The 21320-nt window shown below is 45.3% G+C and overlaps 1 protein-coding gene across 6 annotated transcripts in view; it reads left to right on the top strand.

The window, feature by feature from the left end:
* Syt16 (synaptotagmin 16) overlaps positions 1-21320 on the top strand; it is a 243825-nt gene that overhangs the window by 25772 nt on the left and 196733 nt on the right. The window lies entirely within an intron of this gene.

Raw genomic sequence — 21320 nt, 5'->3', positions numbered from 1 at the left:
GAACCATGGTTCTAGCCCTATGACAAAAACTAAGAGGTCTGATGGAGGGTTTTTGTTTGTTGCAATAAATCCAAGGCTGGTTAATGGATGCAGCCGGTGAGTTGTTTAAAAGGATGTTGCCTGGGAGCTGGAGAGAGATGACTCAGCTGTATGGAGCACTAGGTACTTTTTGTAGAGAAATAAAGTTGGGTATAATTGGAGGCAGAGCTTTTCTTTTGTCCCAACTGCCCAGTTTCAATTTTCTCTCTGACAGGTCCTATACAGTGTACACTTGTCTTCGAAGCTGTAAATCCAGGGATAGGTCCTGAGGCAGCTTGTAGGCACTGTTGTTGAAGCTTCGTTTTTCTTACTTGCACTGTTGGTATTGACTAGCCCTTGCTTTCAAAAAGAATGCTGGGAGAGCTCTGTATTCTTTGGGTGCCTAGAATCCCAAACTCTGCCTATCTGGGAAGGTATGCCTGACATTTTCATAGTCATTGTGGGACATAGGCATGATCAAGTTGGGGGGAATCCCTCAAACATAGGAAGAGATTTCAGATGCAGGTGGATAAAAGGGTATTTGATAGAACTGTCTTCCTCTGTGTGCGTATGCATGCATGTGAGCATGTGCTTAGTTTCTTTGGGACATTTATTTCAGTAGGATACCTTTATAATTCTAAGGTGGTTCATAATGGGGAAATAGAATTCATCCTGCAAATTTTTTTTCTTTTATTGAAACTGCTAATTGGGCCTGAGGTAGCTTAGTGAGTTAGGTGCATGCTGTGCAGACCTGAGTTTGACCCCCAGCACTCATGTAAAAGCAGGGTGTGGTGGCTATGTACTTGTAATTCCAGTGAGGCAGAGGCAGAGACAAATAAATTTCTGCGATTCCCCAATCAGCTAAACTGGCCTGATTGGAGAGCCAGCCTCAGGTCCCAGTGAAGGGAGGGGGTGGGGAAGGGTAACACGGGCAGTTCCCGAGAAACCCATCTGAGGTTCATCTTTGGCTTCCATACCCATTGTGATCACCATCCCCATGCACCTGCACACGCACGCGAATGTGCTAATGGACGTGCACATCATGCGCTCTAACGCTTCGAGGTTTCATTTAAGCAGGAGAAACTTCATTGCAAAGCTTCCTAGAATGCACCCGGAAACACTCAGCTTACAGCGTTCACTTTGTCAGTGAGCACCAGTTTAGTGAATTCTGACCATGTGATTGGGCCAACAGACTTCAGACTGCCCAGTGACTCAGTTGTGGAATTACACGCTCTGACTTCTGTTCTGATGGGAGACTTGCCTCATTGTACATAAGCAGAAAACAAACGCGGCACATGCTGAGTCATATCTGAACAGAGAGAACACCCAGGAACAGCTGTGGCTCTTTGAAATGACTCCATTTGTTTGTTAACTGCTGGGTAAAACAGTGTCACCGCTGGTCACTTCTGGATGACAGATGTTGCTCTACATTGTGTTCCTTCCCTTGTACCCAAGAAGAACCGGACTTCAGAAAATCATTGACTGTGGGTGAAGAGAGAGAGAGGCAGTCCATTTCAAGCTCTGCTCTGCAGGTCGATAGGAAACAGGTTGAGCTGAAAGAAACAGCGAGCTGAGTGATTCCTGTCTGAGCCACAATGGGAAATGAAGGCACCTGCCTGTTGCTTAGGAACGGCAATACCATATGCTTCTGCAAAAGAGAAACCAGGTCGCTGGCTGTTGGAGTTCCCTGGTGGGCTGTGCAAACAGAGCTGAAGTGAGCCCTCTTTTCTCCTGGGCTTCTGACTTGCAGGGAATCTTTCCCTGATTAGGCTTCCTACCTTCCTTCTGCACAACAGTGAGCTGCTCTGAGGGTGTTATCTCAGAACCATTAAACTGGGGCCAGGGAGGAGGTGAGAATTGATCTTCAGGAACTGGCCTTTGTCCTTCCTTGACAACGAGGTCACGTGGGACTGTCCTGTCTAGATGGTGTGTGCTGGTTGACAGCTATCATCCTCATTTCTCCTCAAGGGGAAGGTTGTCATACACACTCTTAGGGTCCCACAGTTAGATCTAGAGTTCAGGAGGGAGACGGAAACACAAGGGACCCTCTTACTTGTACTAAGGAAGGAATGTGGGTTTTGACCCTTTTTGGGAAACTTGAGAAAGCCACTCCCAATACTTGTCCCTACTTCTTCCTAGTTCCCACATATACTGATTCAGTAAGTCTGAGTGGAACCTGGTTCTTAAGTTCCCATGTAATTAGAGCTTAAAATATTAGTTCTATGTTCTCAGAACTCAGTCTCTGCTAGAGTGTTCTGGGGGAATCTGGTGTGATATTCATGGGCACTCTCATTCCTGTTGACAGTGAGTACTTGCCCTTCCCCATGTGAAGCCCATGTCCTGTAGCTTGTGATTCAAGGATGGATTGGGGTCTTCATTTTCCCTATCAAGACTACTCAGAAGGAGAAGTAAGGCTTTGTGGTTTGGATAGAAACACAGCAGAAATACCTAGAAGATAAGTAGATGATGGGAGCTGTCAAGAAGAGCCCTAATTTCTGGGTGCCAGAATGATAGATGTAGAACATTCCAGAGACAAAGACCCTATCATAAATAAAGCAGGCCTGAACAAAGTGTTGGAAGGAACGGACAACACGCAACTCTCCCCATGGTTCTTAAGCGAGAAGACAGACAGCGTCAGTGAATCTACTATAGTATGCAGAGGCTAGTAGAATGAAGTGGAGTTCTAGTTTTTCATGACAAAAGAAAGTGATTATTGATACATTTGAAATGAAGGTGATTGATTATACAACCTCTAAAGCGTTTCATTATAGCGATGGGATCAATGCCCAGCCTTTTTATTTATTTATTTTTATTCTGTTAGAAGCCCACAGGCCAGAGACAGCTATTTCTTGGCTCTCTATTTTTGCTCAGTTATGCAACAGCCTTTTGTGGGAGCATCAGAGTTGGTCCAGAAATCTCGTTTTAAAGAACGTTGAGATGTGGACTTGTGGGATGAAGGGAAACACGGATTTGCGTGGTTTCCCGAAGAGAGATGTGACTAAAACCCAATGGGGCTGATTTTCAGTTGTCCCTGCTGTGAGATCAATCTTAGTGGCTACACAGTCACCCTTGGATCAGACTCACACCACTCACAGTGGCTTGCCTAGTCCTGGGGCTTTCATTTGAGGAATAAGAAACTTCAGCCAGCTTTGTGAATAAAGCTGGGCTTTTTAAGCAGTTTGATTCTTCCGTCTTTTCTTCACCCCCTCTTCCCATTGCTTCCCTTCATATCAGCCTAGAATCCCAAATAAACTTGTAACTCACCCTTTTCTGGTGGTGTGGATGAGAATGAGTCCAAGAAAGGTTATAACTGTCCTTTGGTGGGATGCTCAGAATGACCAGGCAGGTGGTACTCAGGGTGGCGTCCAGGAACCATTTAGAGGCCTTATCTAGAGACTGTATCTATTCAGCAAGCATAGGTACTATGTAATACTTACAATGATTAGAATGCTGGCTCAGAACCTCCAGATCCAACTTCTGGTGCCACCAGAAGCTACTGGAAGTTTTTTCTAGTCAGTACTGGATACCTCACCATTGCTCCCCTCCTCCCTTTCTCTCTCTCTCTCTCTCTCTCTCTCTCTCTCTCTCTCTCTCTCTCTCTCTCTCTCTCTCTCTCTCTCTCTCATAGATTCTCACAGATCCCTAGCTGGCTCTGAACTCACTATGCATATGAGAGTGACCTTGAATTTGTGATTTTCCTGCCCCCATACGTTTAGTGCTGGGATTATAGGTGTAAACCATTGCACCTGGTTTATACAGTCTTGGGGACCAGGCTCAGTTCTTTATTCATGCTAAATAAGCATACAGGTGAGCTACACTCCCAGCCTTTGCTTCTAGCTCTTTGGTTTCTTCATGTGAATCTGTTTCTCTGGATACTGAGTGTTCAAGGAAGAGGCTAGTTAGCTTTCCTTTTCAGAATGCCTCTTCAGCAGCCAGAACAATTTTAGTATTATTTTTCCTAATCAAAAAACAAAGAGCTATGCTTCTTCTCTCTTGTGCTTGACCTCCAAGTTAATGAAAGGACTGGCTGAGGGCTTATAGCTGCCAAGAAATGAGACGTGCCATGGACTCTTGCATTGTCTTCACCTTTGTGCTCCTGGAAATACTAGAGTGTGACAAATGTCTCTCACCACTGTCTCATGTTTCTGTCATTTCATCAGCCTCAGCACACTGTGGTCAGCTTGGTGACATGCACCTTCGACCCCAGCACTTGGGAGGCAGAGACAGGTGGGTCTCTGTGAGTCTGAGGCCAGCTTGGCCTACATTGCAAGTCCCAGGCTGGCAAGGGTTGTACAGTAAGACCTTGTCTCACACTACCACACAAACATTATGGGGTCTATAATTTTGTGGCCCTCCTCTGACCTTTTATCATCAGTAAATGGCAGCAAGATAGTGGCATCTTTGGTTTAAAGAGCCTTTGGGATGAGTGTTAGCAATTATTTCAGCTTCTCCCTGGTAGTCCTGCCACCCAGAGACCCATTCGTCCACCAAGTTCTCACATTTTCTCTTTGGTTTGAGACAGGGTGTCTCTGTGAAGCTCTGGATGTCCTAGAACTCATTCTGTAGACCATGCTGACCTCTGCCTCCCAAGTGCTGGGATTAAGGGCATGCACTAACACCACCTGGTTAAATTTTCACATCTCATTCCCCCATCTTTTAGTTTAGAGTTACACAGTAAGTACTTAAGAGGCTAAATGTTACAAATATGAATTCCATGTGTGTTCATTCATCTGTAAATTCATGAGGTAAAACTATGCCCTGGCAACCCCGATATCCTTCCTTAGTATATGTATTCCTTTGCACAGTAGAGCAATTATACAGCCTTTCTTCATCTCAGCTCCTCAGCCCCAACTGATGATAAAGTCCCAAAATTTATTGCAAAAATAATAGTAAGGCAGACTAAATACCCACCATCAAATCTAATAATCCTCCTGTATTTTTATCTGTATTTATTTCTCACTTCTATCTGCAGACAAGGTGTCTTTGTTCCCATCAAAGGCTGTTTCTGTTTGTTCCCTTCCAGCTCCCCCAAAGATAGCCAAGCACACACCCTCCCCAGCTCGGTTCAACGATGGCTTATGTTTGTTGGCCTGATGCAGTCATGAGTAACTAGTTCTCCTGAGGACCCTGGCTTTTGTGGCCAATTTTATGGGCTCCTTATGCAACCGAGTTCCATGGGACAATCTCTTTGTAAAGGAGATAGTCTGAATTCCTTTAGCCCTAGGCTTTCCCAGTTCCATCCTAGCTAATCACCTAGCTCTGTAGCAAGGCCTGATACATGGCCACGATCATTCATTTCATCTTTTTCCCTGTATATGACCTGTTTTCATTGGCCCTTTACTCTTTCATATGCATATTAGGATCAGTGGATCACATTCTCCAAAACTCCATTAGAGTGTTGGTCAGATGAACTCAGGGAGAGTTGGCTTATATAATCATTGCTTATTAGTTCTTTCTTAATATCTTGCAGTGAAATGTTGCCATTTGATGTATTCAGGCTAAACTGAATGAATATTTTTTAGATACTACAAGTTTTGTTTGAGTGCTATATTATTAAACATCATGTCTTCTGTTTCATTGTTATTGTGAAGTTGGCTTTTATATTGTCCTTATATACAGCCACTTCACAGACCTTGTTTTTTTTGAATAGTTTCAAAATCTGTCAGGTTCTTTTGTAACCAGTCATCACATCTAAAAAAAAAAAAAAAAGCATTGATAAAAGCCATGCCTTGTTCCAGCCTTCCTCATGCTTCTGCTTTAAAAGCACCTTTCAAAATGAACAGCAGCTTAACCCATGTCCTCCCTCCATCAGAGTCTCCCCAAAGGATACTTTTTTGTTGTTTTTAATATGTTTTCTTGACATGTTGATGTGGCTTACAAAAAGTCCTCTTGCCAACACCATCACACCCCACCCCCTCTTTCTGGGATTCTCTGAGAAATTTCCAAATGTGCTATTATCACCCATCTTATTAAACTCTTCCTTGACTTAATGTCACTTTCTTGCCACTGGTCATTTTGTTGTTGTTCTCAGTGAAACATTTCAAGCAAGTGCATTAAAGTCACTGTCTACGCGTCTTTCCTTTATAGCTTTCAATCCATTTTATATGGCTTCTGTTCCCAGTATTCCATTGAAGCAACTCTTGTCAAGATGATAATGACTGTCATGTGACTATCTCCGGTAACTATCACCACTAGCTGTTCTCTCTATACGTTAGTATCATTTGATGAAATTGGCCCTGGCCAACCTTTAGTTGTCTCATTTTCACGATCTTCATTTTTCTATCTGTTTGATTACTGGTTTAATGTTCCCCCTTTTCCCCTTTCCTTTTTTTTTTTAGTTTTTATTTTTTTGGTTTTGTGAGACAGGCTTCTCTATGTAACAGTCCTGGCTGTCCTGCAACTCGATTTGTAGACCAGGCTGGTCTCAATCACTGAGATCCGCCTGCCTCTGCCTCCTAAGTGCTGGGGTTAAAGGCGTGCACCACCACCCAGATAATGTTGCCTTTCCTATATAAATTTAAGTTACAAATATTTTCATCATTTTGTTCTAGCATTCAGTAGATAATAGATAGATGAGTCTTTGGATGATGATGAGCATCCAGTCACTTTTGTCCCTTATCTACTTGCTGTTGCAAATTTATCTTATTCTGTAAACCCTGCTCCACCGATGATGTCACTTCAGCATGTATTAGTACTGTCTGTAAGGCAGAGACCCTGCTCCTTACTCTTTCTCACTTAATCCTGCCACTAATACTTGACCACACCATTGCCCAATGTTTTCCAAATCCACCCACTTGCCCTATTTCATTCTTCTGCAAGGCTACCTCATTAAGTGACTGCAACAACTTCTGAACTCTTTTGGTTCTGAACTGGTCTGAACTCTTCATTCCAATCGGCTTTCTACATTAGTCACGTAGGTTCTTTTCAAAATGCAAATTTAATTAAATAACCCTTTTGTCTTAGGATTTCCATTGCTGTGGAAGAGGCGCCATGACCACAGCAACTCCTATAAAGGAAAACACTTAATATGGGCTAGTTTACAGTTTCAGAGGTTTAGCCCATTATCATCATGGCAGGACCTGGCAACATGCAGGCAGACTTGGTATGGGAGAAGAAGCTGAGAGCCAGCACATCATGATCTGCAGGCAGCAAGAAGTGAACTGTCTCACTGGGTGCAGCTTGAGCATAGACCTCAGAGCCTGCCCCCACCCCCACAGTGACACACTATCACTAATAAGGCGATGCCTATTCCACCAAAGCCGCAACTCACAATGGTGCCACTCCCTTTGGAGGCCATTTTCTTTTTAAATTACCACACCTCTATTAGTTACTTTTCTTGTTGCTATGTCAAAACATCTGGGAAAAATAACACAAGGAAGAAAGGGCTTACTTTAGCTTGCAGTGTGAGGGTACAGTCCATCATGATGAGGAAGTCATGGCAACAGGAGCTTGAGGCAGCATGTCATATTACATCAGCAGTCAGAAAGCAGAGAGTGGTGAAAACTGGCTCTTAGCTCTTTCTTATGTATTTAGTTTGGGCTCCAGTCCATGTAGTGGTGCCACCTACATTTAGGGTGGGACTTCCCATCTTAGATAACCCATTTAGTAACTCTGCCATGTGTTAATGGAGGATTCTCTTCCACCCTCCAGTTCCCGAATAAACGCTCTGAGGCTTATTAATTATAATTGTTTGGCCAATGGCTCATGCATATTGCTTACTAGCTCTCACAATTAATCAACCCATTTTTATTAATATGTGTATTGCCACATGGCCGAGGCTTGCAGTGATGTTCTGGCATCTTACCCCTTCGGTAGCTACGTGGTATCTCCTTGACTCTACCTTCTTTCTCCCTTTTATGTTTGCTTGGATTTCTTGCCTGGCTCTATTCTACCTGTCCATTGGCCAAAACAGCTTTATTCATCAACCAATAAAAGCAACACATATTCATGACATAGAGAAGGACATCCTACATCAGCCATGAATATGTTAGGAAGTTTACGGTAGTATTCAGGCATCTGCACTGGCCTGTTCTTGGGGTTCTGACAGGATAAGCCCTTGGCTGCAGCCACTAAGAGCACCACCTGTGCACATTCACTATGTTCCCTTTTAAAAGGGTCTTGCCCACCTCCCCTCCTTCTATCTTTCTCTTCCCCTCTCTGTTCTGCTGTCTCTCCCTTTCACCTCTCTCTCCCCTTCTTTCCTCTCTCTCCCCCTCTTTCCTCTGTTGCCTGTCCTGCTGCTCCTGTCCCCAGAGGCCAGTCTCCCCCATTTCCTTTCCCATTTTTATGATCCCTTTCCCTAAATTTAAAAAGCCCCTCTGCTTGAACCCTGTCTCACGGCATCTTTCTCTTGCACACTGCTCTCGCTTTACAACAGTTTGTCTCCTGTTGATTTTAATCCTGTCAAGCAGATACTCAGTATTAACACTATTACATTCTCTTAAAGCAGATGTTACTTCACATAGCATACTCCAGATTATAAAACAGACCCAACATAAGTTTGAACAATGCAGCATACTGCTATATCACTGAAACGTCACCATTTTTTTAAATCTGCAAAACATCCCAAGGCTTTCACTGCAACCACCATTCTTTCCCCACCCTCTGACCCACCAGATCCTTCCCCTTTTTACCCTTAACATTTTATTTCCTCCACCACCACCTCATCTTCCTTCCTCCCTCCCTCCCTCCCTCCCTCCCTCCCTCCCTTTTTTCCTTCCTTCCTTCCTTCCTCCCTCCCTCCCTCCCTCCCTCCCTCCCTCCCTCCCTCCCTCCCTCCCTCGAAACAGAAGGACAAGCAGTTTCTCTCGTCCACTGGCTGATGGCCTACATAGTTGCTTATAGGAAAACTGATTGAAGGACAGGCTTCACACATTCTTTTTTATTATTACATGCACTGTTTTTATATCTGAGAGTAACAAGGTGTGACTATTGTCCTGTTCCCAGAATTAGCAGGAGTAAAAGGGCAGGATGAATAGGGCTCATTATGTCTAAGATGTCGACTGGGCTTTTATTTATTTTTTTTTCACAGACAATAATTGCCTTTCTGAAGTGCAAAGACTTGTTCATTCAGTGTCAAGATCTGTTATGGTGACTGGGGATGAAGTCACTCTTCCTACTGTTTGTAGGGCAGAAAAATCAATATGTGGGATCGGTGGCTCCGTGCAACATTGAGAAGTCTCCAGCAGCTTTCTTTCTCTTGGGTCCACTAAAAATCAGAAGGCTGTGGGCAAGAAAGCCAAATTGTCCTCTTTTGACACAGGGCCATAGACACAACGAAACTGATTTCTTTGGGGGAAAATTTGGGCAAAATGCTCTCCACTGATTTTTGTCTGTGTCACACCTACCTTGTTTTCCTTCTGAGATGCTGTTTTAACAGAAATTGTCATTGGAGTTTCCTTTTTTTGTCTAACATTGTGTCTGTGATTACACAATTTTAAGTGGGCACAGGGAGGCGGCAGTGGCGTGGAGAGTAAGATGTGGGCTCTTGAACCAGACGCGTGGCTTAACAACCTGGCCAGCCAGTTCTTTTCTTGCGTGAGTAAATTCACCAAGAAGAAAGCTTCCATTCCTTTATCTATGAAATGGGTTGGGGTCTAGAGAAATGCTCAGCAGTTAAGAGCATTTGCTGTTCTCATAGAGGACTTAGGTTTGGTTCCCAGATCCTGTGTTGGCTGGCTCACAACCGCCTGTAACTCCAGGAGGCCCCACACCCTCTCACAAACACACACCAGCACGACTTCCCACAGACTGCTTTTGTGAGGAATGAGCTTTTCCCTGTAAGGCATGTGGTGGGTAGCAGCTTTATACTCTTGTTATTATTTGTGAGATTACAGGAGATTAACTACAAGTGTGGTTGAACCCTTTAGGATGCAGCAGTTTAGTAGTCAATAAATAATTACTTAGGATTTGACAGAGCAAGCATACTCAACCACTCACAGGCTTTGGGTTCTTTGACTTTTTTCACCTTCCACCAAGGACAGACCTAGTCACACGGACGACTCAAGAGCCTCACCAAGGTTTTGGTCAAAAGAGGCAGTCTATGCCAGCCTGCTGATTGCTCAATTCAGACAAGCCACCACAGATAAGGGTGGTCTGTGAGTGAAGAAGACCGAGAGGAGGCGGAGTGTGGCTCAAGTCTCAGCTAGCCTCCCTCCTTGGTTTCAGGTGTCCTGAGACTGCAGGCCTCTGGCAGAAATAATGAGGGGGAAGGGGCTTTGGGTGGTGAGTAGCTGAGTGTGGAGAGCTGAGAAAGGATGGCCATCTGGGATAAAGGACGTCTGGGGCGGGTACTAGCGCTGTGGATGAGGGACAGGCTGCAGGAAGGCCCTAGAAGGTGCTTTGCCCTAACAGGCTGCCCACCTTGCACCACAGGTTGGCAAGGGGGACAAGGACCCAAGCTCATGACCTTTTCCAAACTGGAGGGGCTGCATTTGTCCTTTGGGGCCTGTAGAATCACGGATTCAAGGTGCAGAAAGGAAGTTGGAGGTTCCTAAAACTAGTCCAGGAGTGTTTTCATCATTACAATCACTCTCACAAAATTTAACTGTCTAGAAGAATGGCAATTCTTGTTTCTTTTGAGGGAAAAGAACAAACAGAAAGAAAGCCCCAGCTCTTTGTCTACGATGCCCTTTTATATAGACCCAGATTTTTAGGGAGTCTACAGTGTCCTTCTATATAGACCCAGATTTTTTAATGGAGTCTTGAATTTCACTGAAATGTAAAAAACTGAGGCCACCGTTGACAAGAATTGTGTAAGTTAGTAAATTATGCATAAGAGGAACAGTAAGAAAGCACGCTTCTGGGGCTGTGCGGAACAGCGGTGCTGGGAGTGAGTGAGGGGGGCTGGCTTCCTGAGTGGAGGCGTGCTGGCTGCTGGAGGAAGAAATTAGCATGCCCTGTCTGTTCTACGCTGAGAAAGACTGTGTGCCCCATGTCATCATATCATTTGGGTTGAATGGATATGAAATATAGTGGGGAAATCAGCCCAAGTCCCCGGGGGCAGACTCCAGTTCTGCCTCTTTGGCTGATATAAAAGGAGGGGAAGTTGCCCCTCCCACTTGTCTAACTGCTTTCTTGGTTTTTGCCTTTTAAAATTCCGCTAATGCTTTTATTCTGGGCTTAGAAAAAGGCAGGCCGGTTTATTCTCTGATGAGAAATTGAAAACTGAATCCCCTGGTTTACCTTCTGCTCCCACACTTGATGTGTGCGCACGTGTGCATGCTCCCACACGTAAACACACTCTCAGCCTCCACCCCTCCACTCCCCCCCACTTTTGCACATTTGAGCATGATTCAGTTTCAAACTGTTCCTATTGGGAATGGGGCTGCAGGGAGACCCAAAACAGGGAGCTTCAGCTGACTGTTGACATGGTAGGCTTCAGCTGATGGCCTGTGGGCTCAGCCAATGTGCCCCAGTAGCTGCCATTGCATTGCTGAGAGTCCTTTGGGAGCCGGTGTACTGACACTCGGGACACTTACAGAATTCTAAACGATTGTGCACAGAGACAGGGCAGGCTGCATCAGGAATAGCGGATAAAGACAGATCAAGTTTTTAGACTAGGGAACAAGGGGAACGGAGAGGGAGAGAGAGAAGAACCAAGCTAGAAAACTCAAACGCATGTGATCCCAGGCTAGATTAACATGGAGGAAGCCATCTTGGGAAAGACAAAAAGGGTGAGATTCGAAATTGCTCCCAACATCGAAAGATCGCTGTGGTTAGAAGGTAGTAGGTTCACGCCCCTGTGGTTGTGTTGTGACACTTGCACGTTTCTACCATATTCTTTAGGGTTCTCTTTGTTTCTTGTGTAGAAAATCTGAGGAAATCCAAACCTGGGGCTATAGGGAATGTGGCATTAGGGAGACTTAGAGCACTGAGCTTAGCCGACGGTTGGCTCACAAAGGATGATTGGTACTGCAGCTATTTGAGCCTGTAGCTCAAGTGGCAATTAAAATGGATAAATGCAAAGGTGTGTCATTTAACAGAGATGTCTCGGTGCAAGGCTGACTCAGTGTGGCTGGACCTGGCACTATCTTGGTGCCATTTACTAATGATAAAAGATGTAGATGTCTCACTTGTCTGGCTCCTTCCCTCCTTCCCATCCTTGTTTTCGTTTCCTGGTCTTTATTTCTCGGCATTACTGCTCTTGCTCAACCTCCCATGTCCCATCATCAATCCTCCCTCCCTTCCTCTTCCTCATCTTTGTCTTGGCCTCCTTGTCTCTGTCCCCAACTTTGCCTCCCTCCAGTCTCTTCCTCTGTTCATGGCTCTTGTCACACTGCCTGTGATTTCTCTCTGATCCCATTCGTTCTTCATCTCTCCCCCTTCCATCTTTGCTCCTCTAGCCCCTCCCACCCCCACCCCGTCCTACTTCCTGCCTCCACTCTTCATATTCACAGCCTTTTCTCTTCTTACCCTGTGTGGTCACCTGCTCTGCTGGCTGCCCTTGGTTCCCCTCTGCTCCCCCCCATAGCCATCTGTCTTCTCAGTGCCCCCCATCTCTTGGTTCATGCTGAGCATGTCCTAGTGTAGACCCTCTCTCCCATGGTGACTTCCCTGCTGCTCTCGATGAATCCTGCTTAGCTTGGCCTTTTCCATGGGAAAGGAGTTTCTCTTTCCCAATAGTTTTGTCCAAAAGACAAAACTTGCCCTTCACACAAAGATTGCCCTTCATATGGTCCAATAGGGCCTGAAGTATGCTGACAGGCCCGGAGCCGAAGAGGGAGAGGGGTATTCTTTTGTTGCCATGCACATTTCAGTTTAGGAAAGACACAGTTGTTTAGAGAAGGGAGTTCAGGGGCTAGATTCAGAAGAGAAAGGATTGGGTGCAGGACAGGTGCCATTGCTGTGCCCGTTGGTCAGGCTACTGCTTGTTAGTGCTATAAGTGACCCCAAATCTCAAGAGAGTGTAAAATTGTTCTCTCTGTTTTCCACTGTTTAGTGTGGGGGAGACTGCCCCTCACAATGCTGTTCTCAGTGGCAAGGGTGTGAGGTTTATTTCTCATGTGCTCTGAGCGCTTCACGTCAGGATTCATGGATGGGAGGGGAACTTTGGTGGTGGTCTGTACTCAGGAAGAACTTGAGCAGGACTCAGGGAGTGCAGGGCCCTGTTAGGACCAGAGTCAGGTGGTGGGGATGTGTACTGGACAGCAAGCTGTTGGATCTGATCTAGGTGATTCTGGGTATATAAGACACCCCCCCACACACCACACCCCTTACATATCACACTCACAACATACACACCACCCACACTCACACACCACACACACATACCACACCCCATACATATAACACTCACATCACACACACACACACACCACACACACTCACACACCACACACACACACCCCATACCTATCACCCACACCACACATACACCACACACCCCATGCATATCACACTCACAACACACACACCACACACACACCCCACATCCCATATATATCACACTCACATACCACCCACACTCACACACTACACACACACACCACACCCCATACATATCACACTCACATCACACACACACCACACACCACACACACACCTTATACCTATCACACTCACACACCACACACCCCATGCATATCACACTCACAACACACACACACACCATACCTATCACACTCACACACACACACCGCATACCCCATGCATATCGCACTCACAACACACACACACACACACACACACACACACACACACACAGAATTTCCGCTGAAGAACTTTCCATCCTTCCCCCGAAACTCTTTTTTTCAATAAGTCTTTTGATATTATACTTGCTGACAACATGGACTCTAAGCTCAAGTCTCTCCATTTTCTAAGTATAATGTTGAGGAAAATAGCTTTCCTGAGCTTTTGTTTCTGCCTTTTATATACCATGCAAAGAACTACCATTATTTTGAGCCGAATTCCAAAGGCACACAAACTAGTTTGGTGGTTGTGTCGTTTTCTGTTTTTAGCTGTCGTTTTACTTAACAATTCAGTGACTCTCCATGGGGTTTGCTTTACAGCTGAGCATGGGCTATGTGCAGGTGCCCATTCTCCATCCAGTAGAGTCTTGTAAGTTCAGAGCTGAAGGGGAGTCCAGGAGCCATCCATTCCAACCCTTACCTTTCCTGACAGGGAAACAGAGGCCCAGAGAGGCTGTATGCTTGTGCAGAGTCACACAGCCGGCTGGTGGCAGAGCTGGGGCTAGAGTCACATCACACACCCACGTCCCACTCACAGGACTCCTCCCCTGGTGCGGCCTTTCTTCTTTCCTGACGTTGTTATTTGGACAGACCCAAACCTTCCAGCCAGACTCGAAGTCAGCTCAACCCTGCCACCCAGCTCATAGGCGAGTCTGTGGTGTTCCATAGGTTGAGGGTTCTTCCCCTCATGCCCCTGCCTCCGCTCCCTCTTCATGAAGTGCAGTTTTTTTCCCCCTGTGTTCCGGCCTCAGAGACTGTCCTATGAATAGAAAGTGCTGTGTACAGAGCGGGCAGGCACAGCTGAATGAGGGGTGATAAAGACATAGGTAATTGCCACAGAATAATCCCGCTGCCAACAAGATGATTGAACTCCCACACAGAAGGTGAACAGATGGTATATTTATTGAAATTCATAGGCTGTGAGATGGAATAATTTAACTGATGGCTGCGTCCCCTCATTTCAGATGGAGGGAGGTGCGCTGAACAGGGAGTGTGCCACTAGGTGGCATGATCCTCTCAGGTCCAGGGCTCCTCTTGTCATGGAGGAAGCCCTGGTTCTGGGTACCCTGAACAATCAGTTGAGTTCAGTTCCTGATTGAGGCTAAAAAATCATCTCTGTGGATAAGGAGGAAGCCACCATGTTTTTAAAACAAAAGGTAATTTTAAAAGGGCATTTATATAAAGAAAAAATCGTTCAAATAACATGGTATCCAATCAATAAGGAGACAGGCCATGGCAATAGGGGGTGGGGGATGGGGCAGTGGTGTGGCCTGGATGAACTGACGGTCCAATGGCCTTTCACGTCATTGCTTCAACTGGACCTACCTTCTTTTACCTCCTTTCATTTCTTTCCCTCTCAATATCTTGCCTGTAGTTTAGGCTAGCCTAAAGCTTACTATTCAGCATGGTATGGCCTCAGACTCACAGTCACCCCCCCCCATCCTTCTGAGTAGCTGGGAAGAGGCCTGTGGCAGCAGTCCAGGTCTCCAATGGCATTCCTTTCCTATTGGCGGCCTCCCTTTTCAGCATTGCCGGCCTTGTTAGCACAGGATGGCAGAAACAACACTGGCTTTAGAAACCTCATTCTGAAAGCTATGAGAAGAGTGTATGAGTCCCCTGGGAAGACCCGTGACAAGATAGAACTGACAAGGAAAAGGGGCTTGGTGACAACCTAGTATTTTCCCCACCCCCCAGGACCTCTTATCTTTTTTGCCTCTGTTGTCTTATATAATTTTAAGGTTCCTCCTCTGGTGGAGGTCCCCCCACTTTCCAGATTCCCAATACTCACCAGCATTGCTGGGGACAGTGGGGTCCTCCCACCTCCCTGACTCTGTGGGAGTCACTTCTTATTTCGGGCTCATAACTGTGCCCATTTGTTCACTGAGCAGTAGTCATAACGTTCCTTTCTTGTTCCTGCAGGGTGTGTGTGTGTGTGTGTGTGTGTGTGTGTCTGCCTAAATGTTTTCAAACCCTAAAATGGGGATATAGTCCTCTAGTATAGGATTGCTTATAAAGATTAAGAAGACAGTTTTGTGTAAAATGTTTGAAACAAAGTCTGACAAATAGAAAGTACTCAATGAATCCTAGCTTCTGCTTATGGTGAACTACCACAGCCACTGTGCAGTGCACACTGTATCCTGTGGCTGTTACCGCTGCTTCTCAACAGCCACTGTAATACATTGTTACTTTAGCATGGCTACCACTGACTTAATTTGAATTTTTGGGCATTTATTTGCACTGGATGTAGAAAATTTTTAATCTTACCCACTTTAAGGGGCAAGTTCCCTTTCCTCATTTTTTACATATTAGTGAATTTGAAAAAAAATTTCTTCTCAAAAGAATAGGTTAATCTGAAGCTATATTTCCAGTCTTGCAGTACAGACAGGGACAGGGCTATTATCCTATCTGCCCCGAGATACCTTGTCCTTACTTCAGATTGGTCTTTGTTCTCTGTCCTTGCACATTTCAGAGATCTCCACTGTTTGGCTTGTGGGATCCTTTAGTGTCTAGCTCCGGGAAGCTCCGCTCAGCTAGGTCTTCCTGCTTTAGCCCATTTTTCCTAACAGCATAGCCCTTTGTTACAGTGTAATTTTGTGTCTCACATACAATTGCTTGTGCTTGGTTTGATACACTTGTCCAGACGGTAGGCTTGCATCCTCACCACGATGCCTGAACAATGTCTTCTTTATTGCCGTTAGGATGGCTGTTGCGTCATTAGATGATAGGAAATCTTCAGCTGCATATGACCTTATGGGACCACTCGAGTGTGTAATCTGTGGCGAGTGACCTTGCACCATGCGTGCACGATTAGTTGCTTTATGGTGCTTAGACATTCATTGTGTACATTTGTATTATTTAGAAGGAAATGTCTAAATTCCAGCTCCTCATCCCATATCACATACACAAAGGAGGTAGATTAACACAACTTCCCCTTCTGTATTATTTCGGATATAGTTGTTTGCAAGGACTGAGATTTATATTTCCAGTCTGTGATGGATGAGGGCAGAGGTTACTAAACCATGAACTGTGCCAAGCCCAGTCCGTTGCCTGCTTCGTGTCTGACTTGAGAGCAAAGAATAACTTATACTTTTAACTGGTTGAAAAAGAGTTGAAAAAAGGTTGTTTCATGACACATGAACATTATGTGGAAATAAAGTTTCGGTGTCTATAAATAAAGTTTTATTGGAATGCAGCCATGCTCATTCGTTTACGTATTGTCTGTGGCTGCTTTCTGAGCACACTGGCAGAACTGAGTAGTTGCAACAGACACCATATGGCTTGTAAAGCTGAAAATATTTACTAGTTGACCCTTTATAAAAAAAGGTTTACTTACCCCCTCTTTAGGACATGGGTATAAAGTGAAGTGAAGAGGAGTCTCAGAGTGCTATGCTTAGAATTTTCTTCCACTGTTTACGGGGAGGAGTCAAACAGCCACACTGTGCAGAGTCCGGTCTTCAGGAGAACAGACAGGGAAGCTGTGCTTTCACCAGCCAGCATGTGATGTCTATGTGGGGTCCACCCCTCATCCATGGTTCCTGATGCCTGCTGTTGTTTTACACCGTCTGCATAACCCAACTTGCACCTTAAATGGAGATCTAGATACCACTTGGGCTTTTTCAGAATAAGGAGAATGGCTTTTATGAAGCCATCTGTAGACGAGAAAATAAATAGCAAATAAATTCTCAGTCCTGAAATGTGGGATCGAGGGAGCAAGTGAATGGTAAAAAAGAAAACAGTCAATTTGCTCCCCAAGTCGAGATACCACTGAGGACAATCCAGTACCTACTATCTTAGGGAGGCTGGCAAAGGCATTTAGGAGGTAAAGGCAGATCAATCCTTGAATCCATACCATAGGCACACTGGGCTTGGGCACTGGTGATAGCCTCAGGAAGCTTCACTTTCTGAAGGTTTCCCCTCCTCCTAGGGCCTGCTGGGCTTTCTTGAAAGACCAGAACGAACCTCTCTTGGGAAGCTGCCCCGTGATGTTTCCAGTACATCTCCAGTGAAGAAGATATCTGAAGCTCAGCTCTATTTTTATCTGCATTTGCCTCAACAGTGTCAGAAAGGGACAACATGATTGATCTTGTCATTTTCTTCCTTTCCCCCATATCTCCTGGTTACCCTCAGATAAGTTGTCAGAAGAGTGCTCCATGGCCTAGCTTCTGAGGGCAAACCAGAAGAATGCAATCGAAATAGAGGTGAACGTGGGGAGTGAGAGCAGTTCTCAGCAGAGGTTGAATAGCCCATGCCCAAAGTGCTTAAGGGCCAGATGGTTCCAATTCCAGGAGTCTTGAGTTGGGGACATTTGAACATACTACTGATTGAGAACCCTCAATTAGAATGTCCTTTGGATTTCAGAGCCTTTCAGGTTTGGGGTTTTTAGATGAGGGGTGAGCAGGTTGCATGAGAGTTCTGTCATTCCCTACTCCCACTTCTACTCTCCTGAGTAGATACAGACCCCCCAGCAGAAAACAGGAGGCAAGCAAGAGAAAGAACATGAGAATTCCCCACCCACTTCTGTGTTCCCTGATTTCTGAAGCCAAGGCCTGGAGTGACTGGGTAGTAGAGTTCCTGCTACCTGTTTCATCTAGGACCATGGGAAAGAAAGGATTCAAGTATGGCATCTTGTATGAAGTTGAAGGAGGCAGCAGACCTAATGAAAGAAACTTAGTTGTTACCATGGAGTTGTGTGTAGAGCCAGCAGCTTGGAGTGGCCAAAGCTGGGGACGGTCCAAAGATCTCTGTGTTACTAATCCATATGCTCACACTTGAAGAACTCCTATGTCTCCTTGCAATGGGAGGATCTAGCATTTCTACATGCATGCTAAAGCCATATTTATTAAATATGTGAACTGGGTGCTATACAAATGATTTCTATGCATTTTACATTTAATATTCTTTTAATAATGTTGTGAAACAGGTGTTACTAATCCCTCTCTGCAGCAGAAGCTGAGGTCTTCTGAGATGCCCTTATTAAGAGTAGCTCTTCAGAAGGGTAGAGCTGGGCTTCTGGCCCAGGTGTTTTGCCTCTGTGGACCCACTATCTGTCGTCTTAGGCTAGTCCACATAAAGGTCCTTTGCCATAGTTGCTAGTGGTGCAAATCATTGTTTTGTCAGTAAAACCCTTTCTGGGTCTCTTTTCATGCCAGGTGTTCTGCTAGGCATGGGATACAAATGAATAGCATTCACTCCCCCCCCCCCCAGTGATGTAGCAATCTGCCTACATTTGTTCCTAACACATGGAAGGTGCTCAGGATGGGCTGGTGGAGTGAATACATTTTGAAAGGTACAAAGCTTCCGTAAGGGGAAGAATGTCTTTGTCTATTTCAGGTGTAGCACTGGGAACATTGCAGCCACACTCAGAGAACTTGAAAGAGTCGGGAGACCGAGCTGGTGAAAAGATTCAACTTGAGAATGGATTTCACTGCAAGCAGTGGTTGGAACCCTTATCCCAGTTGAACAAAATCCTAAAGGGGCTACTGGGCTCAGCGCAGAGGGATGGATGGGCTGATTGGAGAAGGTTCTTTTATTCTTAACATCAATGGTAAGGTGCTGATGAGCAAAATCAGTGAGTGAATCCCTGCCAGGGTGGAACTGTGTTTGAAGGGAGAACTCATTTCCCTCCAAAGCACTCCTTCTGGGTGTCCATAAAGCTAAAAGAAAAAGGATTGCTAAAACGATTGACTTAAGTATAAAATCTGGGTCACGCTGTAACTTCTATTATCACATACCACACACTGTGTTGAATATGAGATATGCCACGAGGCTTCAGGTGTCTCTAATGGGAAGAAGAGAGCTGGTTCTGGCATCATGCCCTCAGCTGACCATAAGCTGTGAGTTCTGTTGCCAGGTAGTGAGTTGCCAACCTTGAGGTTTCTGCAGTTTTCTTGTTGGCACCTCTAGTGTGAATGCAAATGGCAAGGTGATTATTGTTTGGATTATACCAGGGCAGTGGAAATATTGGTGACTTGTAATAAGCTCACTCTGTCTGTCTGTCTGTTTGTCTTTTGAGACAGAGTCTCACTATTTAGCCTTGGTTGGCCTGAAATTCTCTATGTAGATTAGACTAGTCTTGAGCTCATAGAAATCCAGTGTCTCTGCCTCATGAGTACAGGGATTAAGGATGTGTGACACCATGCCTACTCCAGCTTCATTCACTTTCTCCATCATCCCTCTATTGATTGACTTCAAGTGGGAGAAGGGCCTGTTTTGTCTGGTTTGGAGATGGTACTCACTCTGTGGCCAGGAGAAACCAAGGCTTCTTGACTTTAGTCCCAAAGACTGATGCCATGAAGAAGAGACAATTCCTTCAAGAAATTTGTGTTTGCATGTGTGTGTATGTGTGTGTTTGTGCATGCATGCATGTGTACACACATGTACACATTAGAGTTCACCAAAAGAATGTGAGATGTGTGCCAGGCAGCCATGTCAACACTTGGGCTGAAATGGCTGTCCTCCTCGAGGCTCAGTTGATGGGGGCACAATTCCTTGGTATGGCCATGACCTTGCTCTCCCACCTGCCCTGGAACTTACCTGTGACGTCTTCCTCACCTGCCACCTTCATGCTCCTTCAGCTGAACTCAGTCTCACTTATTCATTCTGATCCGTGAGGCTTCTCTCTCTGCTCTTGTGTCAGGTCCTTGTAAGAAATGTGTCTCTTCTTGTATGTGAGCTCGTGAAACTCGTTTTTGGAAGTGTTCCATACAGTTCTTATTTTCTGGCAGAAGAATCTGTGTAGACATTGCTGCTGCTGTAGCAATACAAACGGGGCCCTTCATCTGTGCCAGGCTCTGTATCCCAAGCACTTCCCCTGTGTAAACTCATTGACCCTCCCCCATCCTACATTGTAAGTATTTCCAAGTTCCAGGTGAGAAAACTGCCAAGGGAAGTAACTGCCAACTGACGTAAGTTACCCAAATTCCAAGAGCTACCGAGGGACCGGTCTAGAACTTGGTGGCAGTCTGAGCCCTTCACTAGTCTTGACTGTCTTCATGCTTAGCCAACCCTCATCATGTATCATACATTTGTCCCATCTCTAAATGATCCTGTTTTCCCGCCATCCCCGTGCTTTGATTCAGTCCTGTACAATCAGTCTGAACAGCAATATCAACTGGTCCCCATTCTTGAAGAGTTTCTCAGCACACTGCCACCACCACCAAGCGAGATGCAATCACATTATTTATCTGCTTGTAATCATCTAATGGCTTCCCGCTACCTCTGGTGCCAAGATAGTTGGAGTCTGACTTTACTTTCCAGTTGCTTCGTCCATTTTCCTCTCCACAGTCAGTCATCTAAGGTCATCCATCTTCTGTATAAAGCTCAGGAAAGTGCTCAGGGCATGCAAAGTGACAGTTCCACCAAGTACTTAGCATTGTCTCAGTAGGCCTCATGTTTTCCATCGTTGGCATAGTCTGGAAGATCTTTATGTCTTGACTCCCCCATGTCCATGGTACAAGCCCTAAGTGTGTTCCAGGGTCCTGTGCACATAGTATCCCTTTGGGAAGCCCTTCCTACTTCATTACAGGCCAGTAATTCCTTGGAGAAGTTGGCTTGCTCTTTGTTATATTCCTGAACTCTCCCAACCACAGGAGAGGGGATCCCAATGCTGCTCCT

This window comes from Mesocricetus auratus, unplaced genomic scaffold (genome assembly GCF_017639785.1).
Source record: "Mesocricetus auratus isolate SY011 unplaced genomic scaffold, BCM_Maur_2.0 Super-Scaffold_15014, whole genome shotgun sequence".
Taxonomy (NCBI): Eukaryota; Metazoa; Chordata; class Mammalia; order Rodentia; family Cricetidae; genus Mesocricetus; species Mesocricetus auratus.
This window is presented reverse-complemented; position numbering and strand designations above follow the sequence as displayed.